Genomic DNA, 5,135 nt, shown 5'->3' with positions numbered 1-5,135 from the left:
ATGCCTTAAAGTTATGAATATCCCATGAATCCATCACCTTTCTTAAATGAAAAAATGTTCTTAATTGAAAAAGAAAAGAATTGCATGAATTTTAAATTTTATAGCAGTTTAATTATTTGATGTGGTGACATTACTTTTGTCTTCTGAATGTATGCTTAAACAGTGCATATGTCTTTTGAATTTGTGGTTCATGAATGTTGGCTCTTGAAAGAATGATGAAAAAGGAGACATGTTACTGAGGATCTGAAAATCATAAAAATGATTCTTGAAGCAAGAAAAGCAGGAATACAAAAAAAAGAGGCGAAAAAAAAAGAAAAAAAAACGAAAAAGAAAGAGAAAAGAAATAAAAAGAAAGAAATAAGTTGTGATCCAAGGCAAAAGAGTGTGCTTAAGAACCCTGGACACCTCTAATTGGGGACTCTAGCAAAGCTGAGTCACAATCTGAGAAGGTTCACCCAATTATGTGTCTGTGGCATGTATGTATCCGGTGGTAATACTGGAAGACAGAGTGCTTTGGGCCACGGCCAAGACTCATAAAGTAGCTGTGTTCAAGATCATCATACTTAACTAGGAGAATCAATAACACTATCTGGATTCTGAGTTCCTAAAGAAGCCAATCATTCTGAGTTTCAAAGGATAAAGTGAGATGCCAAAACTGTTCAGAGGCAAAAGCTAAAAGCCCCACTCATCTAATTAATACTGATCTTCATGGATGTTTTTGGAATTCATTGCATATTCTCTTTTTATCTTATTTGATTTTAGTTGCTTGGGACAAGCAACAAATTAAGTTTGGTGTTGTGATGAGCGGATCATTTGTACGCTTTTTGGCATTGTTTTAGTATGTTTTTAGTATGATCTAGTTAGTTTTAGTATATTTTTATTAGTTTTTAGTTAAATTCACTTTTCTAGACTTACTATGAGTTTGTGTTTTCTGTGATTTCAGTATTTCTGGCTGAAATTGAGGGCCCTGAGCAAAAATTGATCCAGAGACTGAAAAGGACAGATGCTGTTGGATTCTGACCTCCCTGCACTCGAAGTGGATTTTCTGGAGTTACAGAAGCCCAATTGGCGCGCTCTAAACGGCGTTGGAAAGTAGACATCCTGGCTTTCCAGCAATATAATAGTCCATACTTTGCCCAAGATTTGATGGCCCAAACCGGCGTTCAAAGTCACCCTCAGAAATTCCAGCGTTAAACGCCGGAACTGGCACCTAAATGGGAGTTAAACGCCCAAACTGGCATAAAAGCTGGCGTTTAACTCCAAGAAGAGTCTCTACACGAAATTGCTTCTTGCTCAGCCCAAGCACACACCAAGTGGGCCCGGAAGTGGATTTCTATGTCATTTACTCATCTCTGTACACCCTAGGCTACTAGTTTTCTATAAATAGGACCTTTTACTATTGTATTGATATATCTGGGTAGCTATCTTCATTTTATGCTATCTTAGATCATTGGGAGGCTGGCCATTCGGCCATGCCTAGACCTTGTTCTTATGTATCTTCAACGGTGGAGTTTCTACACACCATAGATTAAGGTGTGGAGCTCTGCTGTACCTCGAGTATTAATGCAATTACTATTGTTCTTCTATTCAATTCCGCTTGTTCTTTGTCCAAGATATTCATTTGCACCCAAGAACATGATGAATGTGATGATTATGTGACGCTCATCATCATTCTCACTCATGAGCAAAGTGACTGACAACCACTCTTGTTCTACAAGCAAACGAGGCTCTAGTGTTTATCTCTTGGATTCCTGATACACGATGCATGGTTGATCGCCTGACAACCGAGTGCTCGCCTGACAAACGAGCCAGCCATTCCGTGAGATCAGAGTCTTCGTGGTATAGGCAAGAACTGATGGCGGCATTCAAGAGAATCCGGAAGGTCTAACCTTGTCTGTGGTATTCTGAGTAGGATTCAATGATTGAATGACTGTGACGTGCTTCAAACTCCTAGCAGGCGGGGCGTTAGTGACAGACGCAAAAGAATCAATGGATTCTATTCCGCCTGAACGAGAACCGACAGATGATTAGCCATGCTGTGACAGAGCATAGGAACGTTTTCACTGAGAGATGGAGGTAGCCACTGACAACGGTGAAACCCTTGCATAAGCTTGCCATGGAAAGAGTAAGAAGGATTGGATGAAGACGTAGGAAAGCAGAGAGACGGAAGGGAAGGCATCTTCATACGCTTATCTGAAGTTCCTACCAATGAATTACATAAGTACCTCTATCCTTATCTTTATGCTTTATTCGTATATCACTATACCCATTTGAGTCTGCCTGACTAAGATTTACAAGGTGACCATAGCTTGCTTCATACCAACAATCTCCGTGGGATCGACCCTTACTCGCGTAAGGTTTATTACTTGGACGACCCAGTGCACTTGCTGGTTAGTTGTGCAAAGTTGTGTTTATGCCATGGTATTGAACACCAAGTTTTTGGGCCATTACTAGGGATTATTTGAGTTGTGAAAAGTAGTGATCACAATTTCGCACACCAAGTTTTTTGGCGCCGTTGCCGGGGATTGTTTTGTGTATGGACAACTGACGGTTCATCTTGTTGCTTAGATTAGGTATTTTTTTCAGAGTTCTTAAGAATGAATTCTAGTGTTTCAAAGATAATCTGTTGAAATCTGGCTGGCTGAGAAGCCATGTCTAATCTTATTGGACCGAGGTTTCAACTGATCATCACAAGAGCTTGTTGATCTCTATCAATCTTGCTATTGGAGCAATGATCTGCTAAGGCTTGGCTGGCCATTGGCCATGTCTAGTGTTTTGGACCGAAGCTTTCTTTGAAAGCTTGGCTGGCTGTGAAGCCATGTCTAATTCCTGGACCGGAGACTTAGACTAGCATTGCAATGATTCCTGGAATCCAAATTAAGAATTCTGAAACTTTTATTTTCTATTTCCATATAATTTTCAAAAAAAAAATTTCAAAATCATAAAAAACCAAAAAGATTTTATGTTTCTTGTTTGAGTCTAGTGTCTAATTTTAAGTTTGGTGTCTTGCATGTATTGTTTATTTGATCTTGGTTCTATTTTCAAGTCAATAGTACAGGGAACTGAAGATTCAGAACATGCAGCAGAGGAATTACACAGAAAAAGCTGGGCGTTCAAAACGCCCAGTGAAGAAGGACAGACTGGCGTTTAAACGCCAGCCAGGGTGCCTGGTTGGGCGTTTAACGCCCAAAAAGGTAGTGCATTGGGCGTTAAACGCCAGAATGTGCACCATTCTGGGCGTTTAACGCCAGGATGGCACAAGGGGAGGATTTTGTTTTCAAATCAATTTTTTTTCAAGTTTTCAAAGTTTTTCAAAATCAAATCTTTTTCAAATCATATCTTTTCAATCAAATGTTTTCAAAATCAATTTCTTTCCTTTTTTCAAAGATACTTGCTATCAATTAATGATTTGATTCAACATTTCAAGTATGTTGCCTTTTCTGTTGAGAAAGGTTTAATGTTTGAATCATATCTTTTCTTGATAGCCAAGTTATTAATTTTTAAAATCAAATCTTTTTAAAAATTGTTTTCAAATCATATCTTCTCAATCACATGTTTTTTTTAAACCAATCATATCTTCTTAACCTCATCTTTTTCAAAATAGTTTTCAATCAAATCTTTTTGACTTCTAATCTCAAAATCTTTTTCAAAACTCACTTGATTCTTTTTCCACTTTGAGTTTTCGAAAATTATCAATCAAATTTTTTTAAATTGATTTTAAAAACTTCTTAATTAATTTTCGAAAATTCTCTTCCCCTCTTTTCACATCCTTCTATTTATGGACTACCACTCCTTCTCAATGCACAATTCGAACTCTATCTGATTAAGTTCGAATTCTTCTACCTCTTTCTTCTATTTTTCTGTTCTTCTGACACCTAAAGGAATCTCTATACTGTGACATAGAGGATTCCACATTTTCTTGTTCTCTTCTCATTTATATGAGCAGGAGCAGAGACAAAGGCATTCTTGTTGAAGCTGACCCTGAACCTGAAAGGACCTTGAAGCGAAAGCTAAGAGAAGCTAAGGCACAACTCTCTACAGAGGACCTAACAGAAATCTTCAAAGAAGAAGACATGGCAGCCGAAAACAACAATAATGCAAACAATGCAAGGAAGGTGCTGGGTGACTTTACTGCACCTACTCCCGACTTTTATGGGAGAAGCATCTCTATCCCTGCCATTGGAGCAAACAACTTTGAGCTTAAGCCTCAATTAGTTTCTCTAATGCAACAGAATTACAAGTTCCATGGACTTCCATTGGAAGATCCTCATCAGTTTTTGGCTGAGTTCTTGCAAATCTGTGACACTGTCAAGACTAATGGGGTTGACCCTGAGGTCTACAGACTTATGCTATTCCTTTTTGCTGTAAGAGACAGAGCTAGGACATGGTTGGACTCACAACCCAAAGAAAGCCTGGACTCATGGGAAAAGCTAGTCAATGCCTTCTTGGCAAAGTTCTTTCCACCTCAAAAATTAAGTAAGCTTAGAGTGGAAGTCCAAACCTTCAGACAGGAGGATGGAGAATCCCTCTATGAAGCTTGGGAAAGATACAAACAATTGATCAGAAAATGTCCTTCTGACATGCTTTCTGAATGGAGCATCATAGGTATTTTCTATGATGGTCTCTCTGATCATGTGGAGTCACAAAACAAATACTAAAATTAAAAACAGAATCAAAAATAGCAGAAGAAACAGCACACCTTAGAGCAAGGGCTTACTTGCGTTTGAACACTAGTAAGGAGCATCTGGCTGGCGTTCAACGCCAGAACAGAGCATGAATCTAGCGTTGAACGCCAGAAACAAGCAACAATCTAGCGTTTGAATGCCAGGATTACACCCTGAGGAGAGCTGGCATTAAATGCCAGAAACAAGCATGGACCTGCGTTCAACGCCAGAAACATGCTGCAGACTGGCGTTGAATGCTCAAAACAAGCATAGAACTGGCGTTCAACGCCAGAAACAAGCATCAATCTGGCATTAAATGCCAGGATTGTATGTAGAGGGCATTTTACACGCCTCATTCGTGCAGGTATGTAAATCCTTGACACCTCAGGATCTGTGGATCCCACAGGATCATCTCAGGATCTGTGGACCTCACAGGATTCCTACCTACCTCAACTCACCCTCTCTCTTTTT

General features: G+C 39.2%; 1 non-coding gene across 1 annotated transcript; it reads right to left on the bottom strand.

Moving 5' to 3' along the window:
* Positions 1-4,478: 4,478 nt before the first annotated feature.
* LOC130956497 (small nucleolar RNA R71) lies at positions 4,479-4,586 on the bottom strand. The gene has a single exon (XR_009077135.1). It is a non-coding gene; the product is annotated as a small nucleolar RNA R71 (small nucleolar RNA).
* Between the last annotated feature and the right edge of the window lie 549 nt (positions 4,587-5,135).

The sequence above is a fragment of the Arachis stenosperma genome, chromosome 1 (genome assembly GCF_014773155.1).
Source record: "Arachis stenosperma cultivar V10309 chromosome 1, arast.V10309.gnm1.PFL2, whole genome shotgun sequence".
Lineage (NCBI taxonomy): Eukaryota > Viridiplantae > Streptophyta > Magnoliopsida > Fabales > Fabaceae > Arachis > Arachis stenosperma.
Note: the sequence above shows the minus strand (reverse complement) of the source record. Positions and strands in the feature narration are given on the sequence as shown.